This window comes from Balaenoptera borealis (genome assembly GCF_965194805.1).
Source record: "Balaenoptera borealis genome assembly, chromosome: 4".
In the NCBI taxonomy this organism is placed as follows: Eukaryota; Metazoa; Chordata; class Mammalia; order Artiodactyla; family Balaenopteridae; genus Balaenoptera; species Balaenoptera borealis.
The window spans coordinates 118,942,450-118,968,894 of NC_138861.1; the positions used below are offsets into that span (position 1 = coordinate 118,942,450).

General features: G+C 38.9%; 1 protein-coding gene across 11 annotated transcripts in view; it reads left to right on the forward strand.

The window, feature by feature from the left end:
• The window catches only part of SGMS2 (sphingomyelin synthase 2), a 101,153-nt gene that overhangs the window by 25,533 nt on the left and 49,175 nt on the right, over positions 1 to 26,445 (forward strand). For 6 of the 11 annotated variants that reach the window (XR_014243647.1, XR_014243648.1, XM_082389130.1 and 3 more), the window contains exon 2: positions 9,034 to 9,153. The exons of 2 other annotated variants lie outside the window; for them this stretch is intronic. The gene's annotated coding sequence lies outside the window, so the exon portion shown is untranslated. Of the gene's footprint in view, positions 1 to 9,033; positions 9,209 to 9,234; positions 9,342 to 10,129; positions 10,552 to 26,445 lie in introns of those variants that run through there. 3 more of the 11 variants (XM_082389131.1, XM_082389132.1, XM_082389127.1) reach the window with 3 other exon arrangements.

Below are 26,445 nucleotides of genomic sequence, written 5' to 3' on the forward strand. Positions count from 1 at the left end.
TTGCTGCATCCATAATTTTTTTTTTTTTTTTTTTGCCATACCACGTGGCATGTGGAACTTCCCCGACCAGGGATTGAACCTGTACCCTACAGTGGAAACGCAGAGTCTTAACCACTGGACTACCAGGGAAGTCCAAAATAATTTTTTTTAATTTGGCCACGCCACGTGGCATGTGGGATCTTAGTTCCCTGACCAGGGGTCGAACCCTCGCCCCCTGCATTGGAAGCATGGAGTCTTAACCACTGGACTGCCAGGGAAGTCCCTGCATCCATAAATTCTGATAAGTTGTATTTTCATTTTTATTTAGTTCAAAATATTTTAAAAATTTCCCTTGGGATCTCTTTATTGGCTCATGTGTTAATTAGAAATGTGTTATTTAATATCCAAGTATTTTGGGATTTTCCAGCTATCTTTCATTATTGATTGCTAGTTTAATTCCATTTTGATCTGAAAGGAGACATTGTATAATTTCTATTCTTTTAAATTTATTAAGGTGTGCTTTATGGCCCAGAATGTGGTCTCTCTTGGTGAATGTTCATGTGAGTTTGAGAAGAATGTGTATTCTGCTGTTACAAGAAGAAGTAGTCTAGAGATGTCAATTAGATCCAGTGGATTGATTGTGTTGTTGAGTTCAACTTGATTTTCTGTATGCTGAATCTGTTAAACTGACTTTTAAAAATCACACTTAGCAATATCAGAATCCAGGTTAAAACCAGGTCTCCTGACTGTAATAAAGTATTCTTTGCTCATGCTCTGTCCCTCAGGAAGCCTCTTTACTTTCTTGTTTTCATCATATTTCCCACTGCTCTCAATTAGAGAGTGACTCACCACCTAATACATTATTACAGTTTAAAGTACCATGAAAGAGTGAAAAATGAATGTGTGTATTCTCGGTGGGGAGAATACACATGCTTGCGTTTCCTTGACATATTTTTGTTTGTTTGTTTGTTTAGAAATGTGATCCACCATTGGGATTATTTACTGTCTGTAAACCTTTCTGTAGGGGTGAATAGGAATTATTCTCTACTTTTCTCTATAGCAAGCTTTAGACACTTCAGGGAGGTTAGGGAGGACCTCAGAGTTTCTTTCTCGATGCGCTAAACCTCATCCTTCTCTTCTCTGAAATCAAGGTGATGTCCAAAGTATTCAAAGCCCATGGGTTGATTTCAATAGCAAGAGAGAGGGTGAGATGGTCATTAATAATGACATTCATAATGTTTACTCAGACTTTTCCTTTGTGTACTCTGAGATATAGCCTCTGACCATGCATGACTCAGAAGCTCAACGTAAAAGTACACAGCTGATTTATTTACTTGGTCGGCATCACCATCCATTTTTATGACAGCCCGTTAGAGCCTGGTTTCTACCAGCAGGAGCTCTGGTTTACATCTTGAGTCTCACCACTGGCCCCTGCCCTCAAAATATGTTCATCATCCCTGGGCTTTGGATGCGTTGCTTCATTTTCCTTTATTTTGCTCAAGGTTCAGTTGCAACACCTTCTGCTAGAGTGCCCCTCATTTCACTTCCTTCTTCTTCCCCCTTTCCAGTTATTCCTGGTATTTTAATTGTTCTTTTATTTGGACACCAAATAACTCTTTGTGGTCCTGAGAGTTTACTTTCTTGACTCAACATTTTGTTCTCTGAACATTATCCTTCCTCCAAGACTTAAAAAGAAGATCTTGAAAGACGTTGCTTTGTGAAATAGAGGATTATGTAAATATGCCAGTATGTATTTTGCTTTGATATTGCTTAGAAGGAATGTTGGAAACCTGTTGGGTGAGGCTGTCTGTGATGGGTCATGATACACAGGTAGACCAGGTAAACTTTTATAAGAGTTAAAGTAAGTACAAATTATTCATTTTCTAAAGCAAGAGAAGCAAACTGCTGATAACTAGTGAGGAGGCTGGAGTAATCAATCTCTTAGAAACGTTAAGAGCAAGGACAACAAAAGATTAAGAGAGAGAAAAATAAGAACTAGAGGAAATGGATTACAGAACCAAGAAACTTGGGAATCTAAAGGAGACTTCCCAAGCAAGAGCTGGAGAGCTAGCGCAAGTTTAGTGCTGGCTGAATTACTCAGGTGTAGCTAGTCTGCTCATTCTGTTAATCTACTCAGGTACTGATACTACAGAATCCCTGCGGTTTTGATTATAATGCTTCTATGTCCTGAGGAGTTACTCTGCCTCCCCACAAACGTCCTTTCTCCCTGACCAGAGGTGAATTCTCTCTGTCTGGCAGCCTCCTTCTAATAATACCCCCTCCACCGCCCCCACCTCACAATTTGTTTCTGTCTTAATTCATATTTATCCATGTCTGGTTTCATTTTTACTTCTAGTTTCATTTTTATGTTCAAAGACAGCATTTTATTTGAGCAAGAGTAGTAATCACAGCAAATATGTACATTTTACTTTAATTTTATGAACTATATAATTATGCTATATTTAACTAGAGGGGCTGATCTCTTTGCTACCTGGTGGCATGTTACCACAAATGGCATCTTGCTAAAAAGAAAACTTTTTAAGTTTCCGAGACAGAATGTTTTTATTTGCCTACCCCACGCATAGTTACCAAAAGGAAAAAAGAGGTTTATTATTTTTATCCTTAGTACGTGATATTAAACAGACTCTATGCTTATCATAATACTAAACTTCTTTAAGAGACTGTTAATATAATAGCTGATATTTGGAAATTTATTTTAGGAGTTTAAGACTCACCTTTTCTCTTTAACTTTTAAATTATAGTAACAACTCATGTTTATTTTAGAAAATTTTGAACCTTGATACGCAAAGGGAAAACTTAAGTCATCTATAATCTATCACCTGTTAAAAATTTGCGTCATCTTTCCAGCATTTACATTTATGTGTGCCACTTTTTTTTTTTTTCTTTGCATTACTGCCCGGCATGTGGCATCTTAGTTCCCCGACCAGGGATCAAACCCATGCCCCCTGCAATGGAAGTGCAGAATCCTAACCATTGGACTGCCAGGGAATTCCCATGTACAACTTTTAAAAAACAAGATAAATAGGGTCATACGTATATCACTATTTTGCACTCATGGATATATCATGAACCTCTTGTCACTCCCCACTCAACATGGTAGAGAAGTATTTCAGTATTCTGTTGCATTCATCCATCACAACTTATTTAAGCAACCCCCTGTTGTTGGATACTTAGTTATTTCCAGTTTTTCACTGTTATTAATAATGTCAGAGGCTCAGAGTTAAATCTTGTTCACATTCTTAGGGTGTTTGTAAAATATAAGAAATGTATTTTACAGTAGTCCTGGAGAGCAGCTTGATATTTTTGTGTTTTTTTTTAACACAAATATTTTGATTTGTGTTTCTTTGCTCACCAGTAAGTTTAAAACCTTCTCACTTTCAGTGTTAAAGTATAAAAATATTGTTTTCTTTAGTTGCAGTAGGTCTGAAAGCATCTCTTAAAATTAAGTAATTAGTGAAGTTTCACTGTTATGATACTATGTGGTACTATTTCTTGTGACTTTTACTCTAAAGAGTTGAGGAATTTGAATGTAACAACAACTTTGTGTCCTGAAGGAAAGAACTAGATTGACGATTGTCTCTTCATGGAAGACCTAACAGAAAAACTGTAGAGGCTGAGAGACACTGGGCTTTTTAATCTGTTCAACTTTTTCTCTCTGGGTTTAAAAAAAAAAAAAAGGACTCCTATTTCTGGGATGTTTGAATGCTGCTTGTATTAGGCAGAGGGAAGTACAGAGTGACCTTTCAAGACATTTCAAATTTGAGTCTATAATTAGAAAACACTATTTGAGTTCTCATCATACAGTTTTACTCTTAAAGCAACCGTCTAAATTAGCCTGTCCTCCCTCCCCCCATTTCTCCCTCCCTCTCTTGCTCATACCTGCCATGTGTACATCGAAGGACTCTGCTTCTGAAAATCTTCAAGGCATCAAACTTGTGGGTTTCATGATATGTAATGCTTTCCTCCCTTCCTCCCCCCTTTATAAGATTACTTCAAGGACTTCATTGTCTTACTCGCAAGGGGCTTACATGGGACTCTTTAGGAACACAGCTGGTATCTTATAAAGCGGGGGTCACTCAGTGAACAAATAATATCAACTATGTGCCAGGAACACAGCAGATAAACCTGACAGGTGTGGTCCCTTCCCTCATGGGGTTTACAGTTTGACAGAAAAGAGCCAGTAAATCTTTACCAGTAGTTGACTAGATAGTTACAATTAGCAAACAGTTATGGTGGAGAAAAAGTATAGGGCGATGTGGAAGCAGGTAAAGGGGACCCTAATCCAATCTGGAAGAGTCAAGAAAAGGCTTCTTTTCAAGGTAGTGATGTTTGTCCAAAGATGCATGGGGATTTATTATACATGCCATCGTCTCCTCTTCTTCCTTGCCAAGTGCTATGTTTAGTGCCTGTAAACTGCAAGTGAATTAATCTATTTCTGCTTTCTTTGGGTGGCTTTAGTAATACCCCCCCCAAGAATTAAAATGGAAATACATTGCTTTAGTTGATTAACAACTTTAAGATGGAACACTATTTCAATCTGAAGAAACATTCTTAAATAATCAGTCCTAAGAACAACACACTTTGCCTGATGGAATGAAAAAAGCTGACAAATCACTGGAACATTAGCTAATTCACAGGGTTTGTGGAATAGCGTGGGAGTTCAGCTGTGTCATGTCTTCCATGTACAGCAGGGGAATATCTGAAGGAACAAAGGACCTTTGCTAGCTAAGGTTTGCTCTCTAATAACTAGTCTTTAAAATAAAAATTAATCTATTTTCCAACTTAATCTATTTCCAACTTACAATAAAATGTGCCTCAAGCACAATGGCTTTTGTAATTTGGAAATGCTCCACGTTTAACTGTTAGGTAGAGCCTGAGATGACTATGACAAATAGGAATATTCTTTGAGCTGTTCAATCCCCTGAGATAATTATGGCTGTTCTTTGGCCAGATGGTGACTCTCAAGTCCATTAGACTTAAAAACAGAGGCTTCTGTGGAAAGTCATTTTCAATGCATCAGGTTACTTAGTGTTTTTATGTGGCTGTAGCTTGGCCATCTCCTGATGGTAGAGAATTTGTTCCACAAATCTGGAACTGTCTTCTCTTCAGCCCTTATCAGATGCATGGCTGAGGGATATGGAAGTAAAAGATGGATTTCTGGTGCAGTTATGTCCCTGAAATGAACCAGACCATCTGAGCTGCTTATTTGTATTGCATTGCCTTGGCTTCCTACTGAAGAAACTCTAGAGAGCTATGCTTCGGAATTTATTGAGGGTCATGATGAAAAACTATCATGTGACATGGTCTCCCTGGTCTGTGCTATCGCTCATTGCCTCTTGTGTACAGACCTGCAGTGAGCATGTTAGAGCTAAGTGTCAAGAAGAGCTTTTTTGCCCCTGGGGAACAAAACATGGTTCCCTATTCCCCATCCTCCCAATACATGCAGATATGGAGATACTCACACTCTGAGTTTGGAAAATTTTGTCTCTTCTCTTTTTTGCTCTAGCTGCAAAGGAACTGAGAGCCAAATATGTATCCCAGTTTTTGTCATGTTTTAAGACTTAACCAGTACACCCAATTCCCCCTGTTCTTTCCTTTCTATTTTAGTTAGTTAACAAATATGGATAATGCATACTATATGCCAGGTGCTGTTTCTAAGGTCTTTATAAATATTAACTCCTTCACCCCTCTTAAGGACCCTATGAAGTTAGTGCTGTTGTTAGCCCTACTTATAGATGAGGAAACTAAGGCACAGGGACGTTATGTATCATGTCTGGAGTCCCAGAGGTGCGGAGTGTGGCGATTCCTTTTACTGGGAGTGGGTGAGACGATATTCAGTCACAGGAAACACACCCGCCCTCCTCCCACTGCATCTTGTGATCAAGAACCCCTGGTCTCTATTTACCTGGCTTTCTGATCCTATGCTACTCCTTTTACAGGAGTATTTTACTTTGTAAGTTGTATCATTTACTTTATTCCTTTATGAAGTGATGCATGGTATATATACTTCAAATTAAAATGAATGAACTTCCGTGACACTCTTTTAAATGGGTCTTCTCTTAACTACTTCAGGATGTGTACAGAGTGTTTGGAGTAGTCAGCATGAATTTGCAGTCTAACATCCACCCCCTTTACCCACCTCCTTTTCAACAAGAGCACACATTTTAAGTCTGACTAGATGAAAAAAACTATAAGCTGACGATGTTGTCAGTATCATTAATACCATGTTATAAACAATTATAAATGTCCACAGACTTAAGTTATGGCCCAGGAACCACTATCTGCTCTTCTTTAATTGGACTTACCCCTGCTACCTAAGAAATAAACTGTTGCCTGTTTTATGAGCTACTTTAAATTTCAGCTTCTCCCAACTTGACACTCTGGGCTTGTTTCTACATACTGTGGTGTGTAGGTACATGAAAAACATTGGACCTTCGGGATGTGTGTCTTCTTGAGAAATCTCTTTGTTAGCCCAGTTCTTACCTTATCAGGTATTTATCTAAGCTAACTTAACTCTTGACCTTATAAATAGGCAATTGAATTGATCCTTTTGATAGAGTAGCTCAAGTTGGCAGATGCAAAGATTAGCCCATGAGATTATTGGTGGGTGTTAACGGTGCAACCAGTGTCCCTACAGGCAGGGACAGGCATGGTTTGGGGATACTTTGAGGGCATATTTTTAGGCACCTTTAATATTAAGAGGCACATGTACTACCTGATTGAATATGAATATACATTAATTTCTTCTAATAGTACCTCAGTGTTCCAGAAATGGCTTAAATATGGGGAACCTCTGAAGGGTCTCAAGTGAGAGTAAATTTTTAGAAAGATCAGATTTTCCTGTGGAAAATCAGGAGCAGGAGAAGATTAAGGCAATCCAGGGGAAACAGTGTGGTGGCTGGAAGTAGGGTCAGGTTAGTGGCAGTGGTGGGTGAAGTCGAGAGAGAGGTAATGGCTGGAACGAGGTCCCAAGTGAAATGAGAAAGACATTCTCTGAGGGTGGGGAGGTCTTTTCAAAGGAGTGAACATGGCCCACTGAGAGTATTGTATGGTATCTGCAATGTAAACTAAGTTGCTTCCTATTATGGGCCTTATTGGAACGTAGCATTGTTGACCAGTTGAAGTTTATTCATCTCTACCCGGCATTTCAGATATACTTACGTTTTTTAATTTTAATTTTTGGCCACGCTGAGCGGCTTGCAGGATGTTAGTTCCCCAGCTAGCGATCGAACCTGGGCCCTGGCAATGAAAACACCGAGTCCTAACCACTGGACTGCCAGGGAATTCCCTTGTTCTTTAATTTTTATAACAACTTTATTGAGATGTAATTCACACCATAAAATTCACTCTTTTAAAGAGTACAATTCAGTGATTTTTAGTGTATTCACAGAGTTGTGCACCATCACACTATCTAATTTTAGAACATTTACATTATCCCCAAAAGAAACCCCATATACATTTTTTAAAAAATTTATTTATTTTTGGCTGCATTGGGTCTTTGTTGCTGCACGTGGGCTTTCTCTAGTGGCTGTTATGAATAATGCAGAATGAACATTTGTGCACAAGTTTTTGTGTGGACTAGGGCTTTCATTTTTCTTGGGTATATAACTAGGAGTGACACATTCGTTCTTGAGTCTCTTCCAACAGTTGAGTATTTTTGGTGAAAGTGGGATCTCAGTTGAAAATCGGTTTCTGGTTGCGGATATGTATGTATATGCCCTGTAATTGTTAAACATAGATTTTAATGAAATTTGTTAAGCATTTAAAAGGTATATATATGTCAACTACCAAATATCGTGTGTGTGTCTTTGTGTGTGTGTGTGTGTGTGTGTGTGTGTCTGTGTGTGTATCTCAGTCTATACTCTTAGGATATTCATATGGTGGTTTATGAATTGTAAACCTCTGGGAAATGGTATACATTTTACTTCCACCCACCAGTCAAATTTCAGCTACTTAAAATCCATTGAAAGAGGGGAGGGAGAGATGAATAGGTGGAGCATAGCGGATTTTTAGGGCAGCGAAACTACTCTGATATTTTAATAGTAGATACATGTCATTATACACATGTCCAAAGCCATAGAATGTACGCCAGCAAGGGTGAACCTTGCTGTAAACTGTGGACTCTGGGTGATTATGATGAGTCCATGTAGGTTCATTGACGGTAACATATGTACCACCCACTCCGTGGGGGACGTTGATAATGGAGGAGGCTATGCATGTGTGGGGAAGTATGGGAAATCTCTGCACTTTCTGCTCAATTTCACTGTGAATCTAAAACTCCTCTAAAAAATAAAGTCTATTTAAAAACCCATTAAAATATCACAGCAGTTGTGTGTATTTCGAAGGGAATCCTCCACCATTTTGTTTGAACCTGACAGATTATGCACCTCACAACAGCCTGGGTTTCGGTGACACTGAGTTTGCCTGTGTAGTGGCAGTTCCTCACCTGCTCTGCAAAGCCCTCGGTGACCTGGCCTCTGGCCTCTGGCCTCCGCTGCACTTCTCTATTCCTGAGTTTCAATGCTCCATTGCCTTTCCATTCTCTAAACCTGCCTGGCTCATTCCTGCCTCAGGGCCTTTGAACCAGCTGCTTCTTTGACCTGGAATGCTCTTCTTCCATGTCCCACCCCCCATTATTATTAAGTCTTAACTCAAATAGCATCCCCTCACTCCCTAACCACTTGCTGTGAATCAGCCACGCCAGCCTCGCTCTGATTCTGACTGACTTCTCTCAGTGGCATTGATCACAGGCTTCTTTTATCTGCTTGTGAGCATCGTGACGGGAATCCACCTACCTTCCTTGCTCCACCTCTGAACAGGTGTGTCAGGTATTAAATTATGTTGGTGGAATGCATGGCCAAGTTGCTTTTCTCCCCCTGAAATTCTGGTACCTGTTAGAGCCAGTGTTCTCCCCTGACTCTTCCAGGGAGGGCAGTATCGTAGAACTCATCATTTCACCCTCACCCCCAGAAAACCAGCAAAACATAACAAAGCATCATTCTTATTTAACCTCTCACTTTCTCTGCCTTTTAGAGCTATCATCCTCTGCCCCTCCCACTCTTCGCAGAAAGGATCTGCTACAAGACTGAATGTGTTCACTGCTGCGAGGACCAGGGACCACGGTGGGATTTGCTGTGCTGCCATCTGCAAACAGTAGGTTGGGTGCTTCCTGGTGCTAGATCATCAGTGTGATTTGCATCCGCTGAAGGTTGGTTGCCTACCAGTTGTCCTGCAACTTCTCGGCTATCTTCTCTTTTCTAGTTAAGACATTTCGAAAATGCCTTAACTCTGAGAATTTCTATTTTATCCTCAGAAGAGTCTTAGATTTCAAGCTGTTTCAGGTGAGTGGATGTTTCCCTACTTGTTGGATTGTTGTCTTAAATGACAGCAAGAGAAATAGAGGTGACACCAAAACTTCCTAACCTCTTTGCATGACTGTCAAAATACGGCACGCAGTAACTGCCTCAACTATGCATTAAGAAAAATTAGTGGCACTAAAAATCTTCGAAGGAACATTGGTCAGCTGTGCACCTGTTCAACAACATTACTGAAATGATTACTAGCAAAGTTATTCTGTTTCTGCAGTTTTTAAACTAAGGTCAAAGAGATGTGGTAGTTATACCCATTCTCTGCCCACTGAGGAGGAAGGAAGTTTTCACGTTCATGATTCACATTGTGCAACTCAATTCACTGTCTAAACTAATTTGAATTTAATTCCTAGGGTAATTTTACTCTTGAAAATAAAAATAGGAGTTGCATTTTTAATGCACAAGATTTTCTTTTTCTTCTCTATAGCTAGGGCACCTTAGGACCGGGGCTCAGTTGACTCTTATGATAGCCATTCTTCTTCATCATTACTAGTTAGTGTGGTGTTTGCCTAAAAAGTCTTCAGCCCAAAGATGGACCCCAGGGCCATGTAATTCCAAGTTAATTAAAAATAAATTTTTATGAATATTTAAGAGTCACTGTTGAGCCCAGCATTCCATAGGCGTATTTGTTTGTCTTCTGTAAAATTCAAAATAATTCTAAGAATGTTGCTAGGATTAGAATGCCCATATGGGCCGATACTAGGAATGACAACTATTTCTGAATATTTGACCGCAGTGATATCTCTCCCTTTGTCTGATAGTGTCTGTCCCATGGAAGCTGGGTAAAGAAAAGAATTCATGTATTCAACAAATACTTACTGAACAATTTCTGTGGGCCAGGCTCTTACTTCAGTGTTGCGAATGAGGCAGTGAACAAAGCAAAATTCCTGCTTTCATGGAGCTTTTAAAAAGCCCCCGAATAGGGCTTCCCTGGTGGCACAGTGGTTGAGAATCCGCCTGTCAATGCAGAGGACACGGGTTTGAACCCTGGTCTGGGAAGATCCCACATGCCGCAGAGCACCTAGGCCCATGCACCTAGAGCCCGTGCTCCGCAACAAGAGAAGCCACCGCAGTGAGAAGCCCGCGCACCACAACGAGGAGTAGCCCCCGCTCGCCGCAGCTAGAGAAAAGCCCGAGCGCAGCAACAAAGACCCAACACAGCCATAAATAAATAAATAAATAAGTAAGTAAGTAAGTAAGTAAGTAAGAAAAGCCCCCAATATCCTCAGCAAACAAATGGGAGAAGGGAGGCGCAGATAACTTGACTCACTCTCAGGTGTCCTGGGAAAAGCTCCTTCTAGATGGCAGACAAGCACAGATGAAAAGGAAAGAGTTGGAACCTGATTTGGGAAATAAGATAAAGCAATCTTAATGCTCTAGTTTAATCACTGCAAAATAGAGAAGCTTATTAAAGCAATAAGCAAAAAACAGGTGCCAGGGTGATGTGACCTAGGCTTAGAAAAGAAGGATTACTTTTCAAGGATACCATTTTACTTCATTTTTTTCAGGTTCACAGATTCTGCCCAAATTCTGTCTCCACCACCCCCTCCCAGCCTCAGCTATCAGTGCCTAATGCAGCCTTCCAGAGTATCTCTGTGCACAAGTATGAATTCATATTTGCCCCCTTCATAAAGTAAACGATAGCAAACTATACTTTTGAGCAATGTATTTTTTTCTCCTGATATACGTAGGAGGGTTTAACAAATCAGTACAAAGAGAGCGTCCTCATTCTTTTTTTTCTTCTCTCAACAGTCACAGAGTAGTCCATTGTATGGATGTACCACAATTTAAATAGTGACCTATTGATGCACATTTGGGTTGTAGCCAATCCTTGCTCTTAAACAATGCCGCAATAAATAACTTTGTGTGTAGGTTATTCTGCATGTACACAATTATATGTGTATAAATTTGCAAAGTAGAATTGCCAGTCATAAAGGATGTGTATAATTTTGATAGCTGTGTTGTCAAATTGCCTCCCAGAGGGGATTTATCTTATTCTCACCCCCTGCTAGAAACTTGTGAGACTAGCTGTCATTTGGGTCTGGATTTTTCACCAATCTGATAAGTTAAATGGTTTCTCACAGTTTCAGTGTAGGAATACTATTCATTCAGAATTTTCAATGGCATTTTTAAAAAGAAAGTGCCCAGAAAAGTAAACAAGACTAGAATTCAGCTCTTTTTATTATGCAAAAAAAAGGACACTAAAAGCCATCTTAGCTCTTCTACTATGTAAAGTTAAGACAATGTCCACGTTAAAAATGCTGTATTTTAAATACTGAAAATATACAGGGTTGAAGTGCTTCTTAGGCTCATGATGTACCTAGGTGACCTGCTAAGAGTAAGACCTTTCTCCTATAGTTTGGTCCTGTATGGTAGCTAATTGAAATAGAACAGTGTACAGAAATGAATTAACACAGCAGGTCTGAGACTGCGCTCCTTAGAAACGCCCACTTGCAAGGTTGGCCCTTGACTGGTGGTGCCTGGTAACTTAGATTGGAGGAGGGTTCCCACCATTTCCTAGTAAGAATGGTGCACTGTGCCTGGACTGTTCGTGCAAACAGTATGGTTTCTGTTGAATGCCTGCTTGCATTCTGGGAGTGTAGAATTTAGGTACATGCCTAGCAGAAGGTTCCTATGTGACCAGCCCTAATGAAAACCCCAGAGTCACTAATGAGCTTCTCTGGGAGACGATATTTCACAGGTGTTGACACAACTTCTTGGGGAAATTAAGCACCACCTGTGTGATTCCACTGGGAAAGGACTCTTGGAAGCTTGCTCCTGGTCTCCTCTGGACTTTAGCCCACGTACCTTTTTCCTTTGCTGATTTGCTTTGTATCCCTCTGCTGTAAAAATAGCCATGAGTACAACTGTATACTGGGTCCTATGAGTCCTCCTAGTAAATCATCAAACTGGGAGTGGTCTTAGGGACCCTGACCCAGTCAGCTTGCAAAGACTTTAATATTCTCTCTGTCTATATTGGTATTAGTGGTGAGCGACACAGATATTTTTAGCATGCAGTTAATTGACCTTTGACATTCTATCTTGACTCGTAGTCTGTGTTCTACTGTAAAATGTGCTTCAGAGTTCTAACTGTGATTTAGCATTTACATCTAACAAGTGGAGGCAACAAGAAGGCGGCTGGATATTGGAGAGTTTTTTTTTTTTAATATAAATTTATTTATTTATTTTTGGCTGCATTGGATCTTTGTTGCTGTGCACGGGCTTTCTCTAGTTGTGGTGAGCAGCGGCCACTCTTCGTTGTGGTGCACAGACTTCTCATTGCAGTGGCTTCTCTTGTTGCGGAGCACGGGCTCTAGGCGTGCGGGCTTCAGTAGTTGCGGCACGGGGGCTCAGTAGTTGTGGCTCGCAGGCTCTAGAGCGTAGGCTCAGTAGTTGTGGCACATGGGCTTAGTTGCTCCGTGGCATGTGGGATCTTCCCGGACCGGGGCTCGAACCTGTGTCCCCTGCATTGGCAGGCGGATTTTTAACCACTGCGCCACCAGGGAAGCCCCAACATTTATTTATATTCACAGTGGTGTTTGAGGGTGAACCCCTTCAATTCTGAAGCTACTTGTATTGTGGTATCAATTCTTTCAGGTAAAAAGACAGGTATATGTAAAAGTGTAATAGTTTTTCTGGCTTGAAATATGGCCCACCAAATGAGTCAACCCTCTGGTTGCCTGAAAAAAATACCTTCTTTGACTATGAGGTCAGAATTAGTGACTCTGGGCTGTTCAGGAATATATAAACTATGAATTTATGAGAGAATTAATTCTTATAGGGATGGCAAGTAACTTCCATGACAGCATATAATTCCAATTCACTCTTATATGTAAGAATCCTGTAATTGCTTTTTGTGTTAAAGCTCTTCTTCAGAACTCAATAGAAAAAATAATGTAGCCTGTATTTCAGCTACAAGGGATCTGTAGATTCTGTGCACAGCATAGTGGCCTTTGAATTCCCTGACTTGAAAAGAATTGAAGGAGCCTCTGCTCCCAGTGACATGGGAAAGAACAGTGGCAAGATTAAGCATGAAATCAATCGTCTAGTGCTGGGAGGAGTTCGCACCGAATAAATATCTGTCCTGCGTCTGACTGTACCTGTGCCTGAGTCACCTTCCTCCTGCCAAATACAAACAGGTTACTAGGCAACAGGAGTGATTCAGACACTCTAAACATCTCACCACAGTGAAATGTCCATCTGCAAGATTTCCAGGAAATGCCCTTCTTGTAAGTCACTGGGGAGCTAGATAAACATTCACACAGGCACCGAAGGCATCAGATGACCCAGAGCTAGTAGCTGTGGGTTAAAATGTAGGGCCAGCTAATATCTGGAAGGAGGTCACCTCACAGGGCAAACACAGACTGTTATCTGCGTGGTAACTGTGGGAAGGAAACATGGAGGAGAAAAAGGTGAAATCTCTCCCCAGAAGGACTCATGGGGAAGGAAATCCATTGCTCTTAGGGGGAGAAAAAAAAAACACATTCCAGATTGTTAAAATAGACCAAGATCTCAGAAAACCTAGCAGAGTGGCTAAGATTGCCTGGCTTCAAATCCCACCTTTGACCACTTGCTGGATTTCTGGGTTTCACTTCCTCATGCCTCACATGGAGGTGATAATGGTACCTACCCTGTAAGGTGGTTGTACATATTAACATGTTGATATTGGGGAAGCTCCAGTGCCTGGTATCATAAGCTCTGGGGAAGTATAATCACGTCCTCCATCCTCCAGGCAACTCCCTAAGTAAGGAGTGGGGGCAGAATTGTGTAGGAATGAAGGAAAACCCAAAAATAGGTGAGAACTTTTCAGGGATTTATCTATTCTTTTTATCATTTTGAGAACTGCAATTATAGAAATTATAGCATCTTTTAAGAAACGTCTCCAAGGGTTTTCAGCATTACATACTTTGAAAATTATTTATATATTGATAAAGTACATCAGGATTATGCAGGGGGAGGAGGATATAATCATGGAGATTGCTTGGGGGTTTCCAGGGTATCAGTAATATTCTGAAACTATGTATGGGTTTTTGCTTTACTATTTTTTATACTTGATGTTTTATCCCCCTCTTTATATAAGATATATTATAATTAAAAATGCAGTCACCCAAAGTAAAGCACTCTAAGTTGGGTGAAATTTTGGGGTCTTGTATCCCATATGGAAATTATAATTATGCAGATCCATTATTGACTCCTTTAGAAAAAGAAAGGTGCTGGTGGTATTTTGGGAAAGGGTGAGATAGAGCTGGAGTCTTTCAGTGTGTGAACTGACACGTTCATTCACAGCCATTCTAGTGCCTCTGAATGCCAGGCCCTTGACTGGTGGCCACATTGACACAAATCAGACGTGGACTGTCCTTGCACCTTCTAACCCAGCAGAGGAGATACCCTGTGTAGGCTGCAAACTACAAACCGTAGGCTAGACTAAAGAAGTGGGAGGAGCATAGGTAAGGGGAGAAAGGCATGGCATTGAATCCCAGTCTGATCTTTTAAGAGTTCTCACTTCCCTTGAATTTATTTTTTGAAGGGAAAGCAGAACATTAGCAGACTGGATTGAGAATATGTTGCTGCACGTTGGGCTGGGCTAGTGGCATAGCAGTGCCGGGGTGACTTGAGAGAGTTGTGAGATTAGGAACCGTTTCTCTTCCTGAATTTGTAGAGTCTGGTTCTGTCAGGTGGGGATGCATCCCAGGGAGGGATCCACTGTAAAGTCAAGTGAAAGAAGGGGGTTAGAGGAGTGCCTCTCAGGGTTGTCTCAAGAGCTCAACATACTAGTCTATGGTGCAGCACTAGTTCCTGACACCATTTTATTCAATAACCGTACAGATTTCTTTATTACCGAATTAGCAGCCAAATGACTTAAGGTTAACTTTTAACTCTCTATAAAAGGTAAGAGACAAATGCATTTAACTCTCAAACTTCTCACTTTCCCTAACGCCACAATGTATAGTGCTTCACTCACTGAATTTAGCATTGAAGGTAGCATTGTTTTATATTGAGTCTTATACCTTGAATAACTTTCTGAGTGTAGGATATTGATTTTGGGAAAATGCTTTTTTTTTTTTTTTTTTTTCCTTTGGCCATGCCGCACAGCATGTGGGATCCTAGTTCCCCAACCAGGGATTGAATCCGTGCCCCTTGCATTGGAAGCATGGAGTCCTAACCACTGGACCGCCAGGGAATTCCCAGGGAATGCTTTTAAGTTTGACTTGTTTTATAAAGAACCTAGAGTTTTCCCATTAATTAATTAATTATTCAATAATTAATTATTGAAGGATAATTGGTATACAGTAATATTATATAAGTTACAAGTGTGCAATATAGTGATTCACAATTTTTTTTTTTTAGCATTTTTTAAAAAAATTAATTAATTTATTTATTTATTTTTGGCTGTGTTGGGTCTTCGTTTCTGTGCGAGGGCTTTCTCTGGTTGTGGCGAGCGGGGGCCACTCTTCATCGCGGTGCGCGGGCCTCTCACTATCGCGGCCTCTCTTGTTGCGGAGCACAGGCTCCAGACGCGCAGGCTCAGTAGTTGTGGCTCACGGGCCTAGTTGCTCCGCGGCATGTGGGATCTTCCCAGACCAGGGCTCGAACCCGTGTCCCCTGCATTGGCAGGCGGATTCTCAACCACTGCACCACCAGGGAAGCCCCACGATTTTTAAAGGTTATACAACATTTATAGTTATTATAAAACATTGGCTATAGTCCCTCTGTAGTACAGTATATCCTTGTAGCTTATTTTATAGTTAATAGTTTGTACCTCCCATTAATTTAGATTCTCAGTCTTTCATCAGGAATCTTTGTTATTTGATGGAAAACTGTATTAACCATTATTCATAAAAGCTTACTGAACAAACATAACTTATTTTCAAAAACACAAGAAGCCATAAATAATGCCTCAAATGATTCAAATGAACTTTGATGGAGTTGACTTACTTTATTTGTTGCAAAAATGTTTGCAGTAGGAATTTGTTATTTTAATTAATGAAGTTCTAACACATGATCGGCTGCTTTTCCAAAGTTATTTGTTCCTCTGCGTGTGTGTGTGTGTGTGTGTGTGTGTGTGTGCGTGCGCATGTGTGTGTGTGTGTGAGAGAGATGTGTGATGTTAAAACTGGAATAGTCTGCTACCCAGAAAAAAAAATCAATCTAGGATTGCTAATCCTAATTACCAGAGAAATCTAGTCTTATTTGACTCTGTAAATTGTCTGCCTTTAAACATTAATGCTAGTAGAATAGGTAGTTTAACTCTTCAAATCAAGATATACAATTTCCAGTTACTTGGAATATTTTTACTTCTTAATTTTTAATATTTCATAAAAGGCCTTTTAAAATATAGTTTATACTAATTTGTATTATTTCCTAATTTTGAATCTGCATCCACATAGTGGTCAGTTGGTATAAAAGAATAATACTTGATTCTTTTATATCCTTTGGTGTTGGTCCCTGAGCTGACTCAATAACTATTTACCTTGCATCTAATTAACCACCTCTTATTCTATGGGATAGGACCTTTCACTTCAACCTTATGAAATTATTTTCTTCAGTTTTAATGTCTTATTTCTTCTCTATTAACCTGAGGTCAGAAGCTCTTTGTTAAAATCTTATTTAATTGGCTTCAATCATGGTAGGAAAGGGGTTCTGCATCAGGCCCCCCGCGAAAGTCTTCTTACTCCATACAGATGCCCAAATAGTTGATGGAACCTAATGGGTGATTCTTCCATGAATTTATTTCCCTTTTCATGTGGTCTGTTCTGACAGGATGACTTCTGACATTGAGAAATAAAGACATAAGCTAACCATTTTTAAATTGTAATATGCCAATGGCCAATCATTTAACATAGTCCCCTATTTGAGAATGTGAGACAGGTAAGGCAGAAGAAACTGAGGACCAAGGGGATTGCTTTAATTCTTATCAAGTATTAGAGTCAGGGTTAGAACCCAGATCTTAGGATTCTAAGATGTTACCATGCACGGTTGACCTGTATTTATTTTTTTTCTGGTATTAGCAAGGGCATGTTTTAGGGGCCATGGTTATTGAGTGAACTTTTGTTGTTCATTGTTTTAATAAACTCATATGGACCTGTTACCCATAAATTACCTGCATCAAGCTAATTAAAATGCCAAAAAATTTTAAACCTTTGAGAGAATCGATTTCTCACCCATAGGACCAGTCTCGTGGTGTTCTGAGCACTAAGAGGAAATACCTAGACCCTCTGATGGTTAGTACACCCTTTATCAGTAAGGTACCTTACCCTACTTCTTTTCTTTCTGTGAGAAATGAGATTTTTGTTTGCCTTCTTTAACCATCTTTGGTGGAATCACCAAAAATACAATAATCAATTGACTTCACAATGTGAATTAGATTTGTTAAAGCCCCAGAGAAATTTTCTCGTCTACCTAGTTATTATGCATGGCCTTATTTTTGTAGATAAGGAAAGCTACCAAAGTGGTCAACCAACATTTCCAAGAAAACTTTCTGACAGTTGATCTTCAAATATAGGTTTCTGATTGCACTTTGGTGAAAATCTATGCAGAGAAAGTCTGTTTATTTAGCCAGTTATCTGTTGAAGTACACTAATGTCCTTGATGAGTGCATTTTTGTTTTTAGAGTTGGTGCCACTTTTAGAATAAAATGAAGCAATTATCTACTCCAGTAACAATAGGATTCTGAGCTTTTTTTAGAGTTAGGGTCTTCTTTTGCCACTAGCTCTTTTGTCCCTGTCGCTACCACACCCAGATATTTGCCAAATATCTAATTCACATTTGAAAGCTTCATGATTATTAAATATAAGTTTAAGTAATTCTGCGGATTTTCTTACAACTGAAATCTTTGCACTGATGTCTGATTTGCCCCTCTAGAACACCATTTATAAGAGGTTTGTATAATAATTGTGCATGAATATATAGTCAAAAGGCAAAGTAACGAATGGTGACCGTACCATGAAAATGTCAGACACAAATCACCCCAGAGGGGAAGGTTGGTTTCTATCTAACAAGCTGGAAGTTATAAATTGGCATTTGTCTTTCAACGGGGACACTAGGTTTTGTAACCTCTCTGGGCAGTGAGTGCTGTGTTTGACAATTCATTTCTGAGTCCAGGAGTTGTAGCAAGAAAGGTTTTTTGGAGGAAGTGACATCTAAGCTGGAACCTGAAGCATGAGAGGCAGGTGGGCAAGCAAGAGGGTAGGGGCGAGAGGAGGTTTGGGGCTGCTGAAAAATTATATGGAAAGGCCTGGTAAGAGGAGATATTGCATGTGAAGGGAACAGAAGTTAAGCAGTTATGTCTGGAAACACAGGATTTAGGGAAAGGAAAAAAAAAAAAAAACGACTCACAAACTGAGCCTGAAAAGGAGGGCAGAGGTCAGATTATGAAGGTCCTCGTAAGCAGTGTCGCCCATCAGAAGGACACACCAGCATCTGAGAAGCAGTCTGGGGAAAAAAGATAATTGGGGAAAGGTGATCTGACCAGATATTTGTCATTAAGGAAATAAAGTTTGTTTACCTATAACGGCATTAGTGTTTTGTTGTTTTTGCTTTTGTTTTTGTTTTTTTAAAGAGAGCCTGAAAGAGGCATACTGAAATATTTACAAGTGAAATGATGTTTGGGATTGTTTCCAAAAAAACCCAGGGTAGAGGATAGATGAAATAGATTTCCCATGATGATCATTGTAGCTGATGAGGTTTGCTGTACTATTCTCTCTACTTTCAATACAACATTTGAAATTTTCTAAGGTGTTTTGTTTTTGTTTGTTTGTTTTTTGTTGTTTTTTAAGTCAAAATAAGCAATGGACTTTTGGCCATAGGGAGCCATTTAAGGGCTTTAAGGAAGCCAGTAAAGCAGGAAATGGACTGGGAACAAAACCAGAGAGGGAGGGAGTGCTGCATTAAGTACTTGCTCAGTCCTTTTCCCACAGTGACTGTGGCGCTTCAGTTTCTCCTTGTGCAAGATTCATAACTTCAGGTCTTCTTAGTGACCTGTTCTCTATTAGCCACTTCTTCTTAATACTTTCACTTTGTATTCAGTAGTCCAAAATACTAGTAGTACCCGATATTCCTAGTACTACATCAGCTTTCTTTTTATTAAAAAAAATTTTTAATGTATCTTTTTGGTGGATGGATTTAATCCATTAAAAATTTGTTGTGGCTATTGATATGTTTGGACTAATTCACGCCCTCTGTAAGGAAGGGTGTTTGTGAGCTGAACTAAGCTAGAGAGAGCAGAGTTAGGTAGATAGATGGAAGATTAAAATGGACAGGACCTGGGGTGGCTGTCAGGAGAGCAAAGGAGGGAGTTTGAAGCCCAGATGATAACTAAGGTTTTATTTACCCTACAAATAACCCCCCCCAATGGAATTCATTCATTTCCTTTAAAGATACCCCCCATCAACCCATCATCCTTTTTGACATTCTGAAGAAGTACCTCTAAAGTATGTAAACATATTAACCAGAATGTCATTTTTGGTCTTGTTCAGTGCAAGCCTTGGAAACGGGCTTGCAATCTTCTAATATCTTTATTGCTGTGGATTAAGCTACAGAAGAAAAAAACGAAAACAAAAAACCGGAAAATGAAAAACTTCTAGGCTGTTAACTTTGTTTCAATTTATTTTAAATATAGGTTTTTGATAACATTTTTTTAAAAAAACAATTTCAAGTGAGTATTTATAGTCAACTACTTTTATTTATATAGAGCCATCAATGAAAATTACATTTAATGGAAATAAGATTAAGTATGGAATTACATCTTTTAGCTTCCTGATACTAATTGAGCATTGAGTTTATAGCGTTTCCTGACTACCTCTTGGAATGAGGTTCAGGTTTAGAGACAGTGCTTTTAATCATCCTGTGTTTTTCTAAACCTGCTTCACTCTGTAGAAAAGTCTGACCATAGTTTACTCCCAAGGATAGACCAGTGCTAAACCTAATAGAATGATTTTCTATTCATTACTGATTAGTGGAACTTGGCATTTTAAAAAGCTATTTAAAAAAAAAAAAAAAGACTATTCTAGTTTTTAAAATTTTTGTTTTCAGTTTTCATCTATATACCCTAGACTTTTAAAGTTTCTAAGACATATATATATGTGTCCCTCCCCAACCTCCCCTTTTATGTTCATTATTTGAATTTTCTTTTTACTTTTACTTCTATCAGGTACATGGTTTTACTAAACTTCAAATGTTATTTCAGGCTCTTCTCTAATTTGTAAAAGTTGTTTTTATTGCTCATTGGTCTTTTAAAGTGACTTCTGGGTGGAAGGGGGAGGGTGGGAGTTACTTAATCAAAAACCTCTTGAGGATAGGAGCCAGCCTTCTCTTCTGCTGCCTTCCTGAGCATTTAGAGCCCAATTCCACACAGAACGGAAGGCCAGAAATAGTCCTCTCTTCTGGTTGGCTGGCCATTCATTTGCCTCACCTTCCAGGCTTTCAGCAGTGTCGCAACATTTGCTATATATTTAACCTTTGAGTATTGCTTAGCTTATCTTGAGTTTGGTCGCTCTGTTTCATTAAACAGCTTTTTAAGTTTTCTATGTCTGTAGTTTCTATCCTACCTATTTAAGATAAAATTTCTGCATTGAAAGTCAAATTGAGTTCTGAATCCTTATTAGATATTTGATAGCTTCAGCTCTTCTGTCCCCACATAATATCTTTGTTTTTATTCTTCCTGTGTTTATATAATAATATTGCATCTTTAACCTTTTCGTAAATCCTCATGTGGGTTAAACATTTCTTAGACGATGCACTGGGGTGATCAATTTTTTTTAAAAGTCCATTATGACTTCTAAAAAATAGAATAGAATTAGAATACTGTAAACATGCATACATTATTTCAATCTATTAGAAATGGAAAGGACTCAAAAGCAAAAATCCACAACTGAGTGTGGGAACATTTTCGGTGGAATTCCTTTTTAGTTTTAAAAAGTTATATTTGTGGGACTTCCCTGGTGGTCCAGTGGCTAGAATTCACGCTCCCAATGCAGGGGGCCTGGGTTCGATCCCTGGTCAGGGAACTAGATCCCACGTGTCACAACTAAGAGTTCGCATGCTGCAACTAAAAGGTCCCGCATGCCGCAACTAAGACTGGGAGCAGCCAAATAAATGAATAAATATTTTTTAAAAAGTTATATTTGTGCAGGTTTCTAGAAGCTATTTATTGTAATTGGGTCTCAGCAGGTTGGAACATAGATGTTCTTGATGTTCTTTTGACTTGATGGTGTACTGATTTTTTTTTCTGATAATGAGTATTCATTTAAAAATTTTAAATTGAGTGTTGCCTCATAAGCCTGGTGATCTAACTTTGAATAACCCTCCTGTTTTATTTTTCTTCATAGCACTATATATTTTTTTTTATAAATTTATTTATTTATTTTGGCCGCCTTGAGTCTTCGTTGCTGTATGCGGGCTTTCTCTAGTGGGGGCTACTCTTCGTTGTGGTGCACGGGCTTCTCATTGTGGTGGCTTCTTTTGTTGTGGAGCACAGGCTCTAGGTGCTCCGGCTTCAGTAGTTGTGGCTCGCGGGCTCTAGAGCGCAGGCTCAGTAGTTGTGGCTCACAGACCTAGTTGCTCCGCGGTATGTGGGATCTTCCCAGCCCGGACCAGGGCTCAAACCCATGTCCCCTGCATTGGCAGGCGGATTCTTAACCACTGCACCACCAGGGAAGCCCCAAAACACAACATTCTTAAGCATATACTTTTTACTGCAGTTGATTGAGGCTGAGTGAAGACATGAAATAAAGAGATTTCAGTAAATACATATTTCTGTGAAAACAACAGCAACAACTATATGTGGTTTCCAATACTTTTAGCTATAAAATGACACATTGGTAATGAAAATGTTTTTAAATGTGGCCTCTACACAAATGTAGGAAGGAAAAAAATCTCATACTCCTGCCACTTGGACAACCATTCTTAATATTTTAGTGTACTTGTGCACTGACTTTTCTGTACGTGCATTTTTTACATATTTGAAATTGTATGAACCAAAATTAACTCTGTCAATACTTCTATAGTTAAAATAGCCATTAGCATTTTCCTGATTATAAGAATGATTAATGTGGAAAATTAGAAAATACAATCCAGAATAAAGAAAAAAATTAAAATCACCCATAAATTCATCAAGCAGTATTAATATTCAGTATATTTTCTTCAGACTTTTAAAAATATATATGTAACATACATGTGTACATTGCTGAAATCATACTGTAATTTCCTCATCATTAAAATCTTAAACATAATTTTAATAAATTATTTGAGAATACCGTTGTATCTGGATATATGGGTGAATACTTTTATCACAGAAAATTTGGAGAAAATAGGAAAGTACCAAATAAAACAAAAATAATTGGTAAATCTCACGACCAGCATTAACACCTTGCCTTTGTTTTGGTGTATTTATTATTAACTTGTTTTTTTAAATGTCATATATTTACATTTTAAGAAAATAAGAATATGGTGCTGTTTTTTTAAACAGTAAGTTTAATGCATTTCATGGATCCTTCAAAATGTCTACTGTAGACATTTAGATTGTTTTAATGTTTCACTGAATGTATTTTTGGATAATGTTTTTTCTGTATTTAAAACTTGTTCCAAAATAAATTGTCAGTAATAGTTATTATAATATGTCAAGAAGTATAAGCATTTTTTAAAACTTATCATGTGTTTAAAAAGAGAGATTTTCAAAAAAATTGTACCGATTTATGATCCTACCAGTAACTCGTATTTTTTATGCTTCTTTCTGATTACAGCTTAAACTACATTTTAATGGGCTTTGTTTCAAGGTGACTTTCCAGTGTTCTTATCCATGGGTTACAGTAGGGTAGAAGCTTGCGTATTTAATCTGTCAACGAGACATTCTGTAGGAAGTTTTTGTTTTTAGAAATTGGGAGACATTTAGTCACAGAAATTCTTTTCTTAGGATTTGTCAGAGGAGGTGTAGAAAGTAAGGCAATGAACTCTGGCAATATTATCCTTTACTTCTGTTTCCTTTCCTGACCATTCTTCACTCACCGCATGGATAAACCAGGAAAAATCATTCTCTGTTCCTCTTGTCTCTTTCCATGTTCTCCCAGTGGCTTTTGAGGGTGGACTTCAGGGCTTGGGTTCATAAAATCACCTGCCCTAACTGCAAAGATTGTGAGAATGAAAAGCTGACTTAATATGCAAATAAAGATGAGAGCCAAGGCCCACATGAAAGCCTTGATTAAATAAATCATCATACTTAAAGGATTTTACATGTTATTTGTATAGAACCTATCTATATGTTATAATTATATATTTATTTATTTACATATAATACCTAACCATTTCTGCTAAATAGAATATCTGACTTTTTCATATGCTGAATTAATTTTATTGTGGTTGTGTGTACTATTGCTTGGGTAGAAATGTTTCAGTAAAGGTGGTCCCCAGACTTTCAAAACTATGTTGCTGTGTAACAGTGCCAGCCCCCAATCCCTACCAGTTTTTTGGTATTCTAGCCAAATCCTCTGGGCTCCCCTGGTTTTGATGACAAGGACTAATGCTCACCTCCAGTGCCCCTCTGGACTCCCCAGGCTGTAAGTGCCCCCTTTTTTTTTTTTTTAATTAATTAATTAATTAATTTATTTATGGCTGTGTTGGGTCTTTGTTTCTGTGCGAGGGCTTTCTCTGGTTGCGGCAAGCGGGGGCCACTCTTCATCGCGGTGCGCGGGCCTCTCACTGTCACGGCCTCTCTTGTTGTGGAGCACAGGCTCCAGACGCGCAGGCTCAGTAGTTGTGGCTCACGGGCCCAGTTGCTCCGCGGCGTGTGGGATCCTCCCAGACCAGGGCTCGAACCCGTGTTCCCTGCATTGGCAGGCAGACTCTCAACCACTGCACCACCAGGGAAGCCCCTGTAAGTGCCCTTTTATGGAACATGTCTTACTAGGAGCCATTTAAGTGCAGCTCTGATGTCTATACTTTTCCATATTGTCTTTCTCTTTTAAGGCTTCCTTGTAAAAACTCTGACTCTTGTTCTGTTATCCCTTTTCTTTCCATACTCTCTTTCTTCTTTTTCTAATTATCTCCTGGAGGGACAGCTTGGGTGTATGGGAACTAAATTCCTCATATTATGGTATTCCTAAAAGAAATACAAAATAAGAACTGTGTATCCTTTTCTAGATTTTTGCTTAAGAGAAACGGGCAGTTGGCTAAGGGTCACTATGAAACCCGTGGTGTGCAAAAACTCTCTGTGGTCTTTATTATACCAACAGCCACCTACGCTTTGTGGTGGAGTGCTCAAGCTTCATACAGGGGACATTTGTAGAGTAGGCAACAAAAGACACATTTGTTTATTAAACTTTGCAACTTTGTGAACCAGCGCAGTTGGTCACAAAAGGAAATAAAACTCTTGAGTGCGCTGTTCTCCCTGCTTTGACAGAGAAATGCCTCAAAACATTTTGACACAGCGGAAGGTTCCTGGATCACTTGCTCTTGCTAAAGACATTGAGATTTAGTTCTGAGCAGCCTCATTTTCCCTAGCAGACCATGTCTGTTGACAGTTATTCTGAATATCCAGATATTCACTAATATTTCGCAAAACAATATTTAAATACTATGGTGTATAAACCATATTTCTTTATTTCCTTCAAATGAAATCTTTTAAATATGCAAACTTTCTGGTGAAAATTATAGAAAGGGACACTTTGTGAGTTTCTTCTTTTCCTTAATTTATTAAGATAAGTTAAAATTTGATAGATAAATATTTTATAGATCTATTTCAAGTCCCAATATAACAGTCACTTGTATTCCTTAAAATTGTTAAAATGGCATTGTTAGACTCAGGATTTTCATCTTTTTAGTTACTCTTTTGCTGCCTCTTCCCCACGTGTGCCATTCCTTATGTTGGAGTTATATGCAGAAACCAAAGCCTAGGTTGGAAGCGTTGGTCAAATAAGTGCTTTTGAGAAAGAAATAATTTATTTAAATACAACATAGTAGTTTAAGTTCTGGAAGCCAAATATAGTGACCTTAATGGCTTTGGAGAAGGTATGGCTTTTTATAGCCTCATACCATTTGAAAGCAATGGTTTATTTGGCCAGTCATTGCAAAAAAACCTTTTTGTGGTTGGCATAAGAGAATGAGAAATGAGGGCTTTATACAGACCTTTCTGGGTCTTCCATGCTTGCTTTCTTTTCTTACTTTGTCCTTTCCTTATATGAAACCGTGCTCTGCCTTGAGGACGCCAGATGGGCTGCAGCACAGGACTTTAAAACCCAAAGAGTTGTCTAGCCTTCCTGCTCCCCACTTGCCTTTGCCCTCTACCAAAGCCTGTAGAACACCACACCTAGATTGCAGCAAGCAGATGGGACTAACCTGCTGAAGGTGCAGATTCTAGAAGCTTCCTTTTCCTTAATTTTTCAGCGTTTAATTCTTGCTAACAGGAAGTGTTCCCCTTAATGTCTTAGGCTATATTAAGCGATTTTTTGCACTTGTTTTGTTGGTACAGACACTAAGCAGAAATATAATAACAAGTAACCCATTGTATTTTAAATACATATTGAACTGTCCTAATTCTAGACTTTAGACCTCTACAAGGAAATTGTGTTAAAGTGTACCTAGGTGCAGTTTCTGAAGCAGCACTGGGGATTGAGTAAGCTTCCTGTTCTTAGGCATCTGCCTCTGTTTACAACTACGAAATGTACTAACTGTACTAACCGCAAACTCTGGGTTAAATGTTTCTGCTGAAATCTCGCCTTTGCCTCCACACTAGAGCAGGATTATTTAACTCCTTTCTATGGATTCTTGCTTAAAGGTGATTGCACTCAAATCTCAAAACAAAGTGTTAATATTGTCTTCTAATGTACTAGTGAACAGCAAGCAAAGTTTCAAAATGTCATTTTTTTTGAATACTCATTTAAATAGCCTGTTAATATTATTTTATGCAAACTTTTGAAATTGTATAAAATATACACAAAGTTTGGTCACCACGTGGTAGAGGGAGAAATCAATAGGTGTATTTTATAATAATCTGAAAGGCATTTAGTAAAAGAGCTTTATTAAAGGAAAGAATTATGAAATTATTTTTAAGGAACTATCCTTTTTTTTTTTTCTTCTCCTGGTTTTC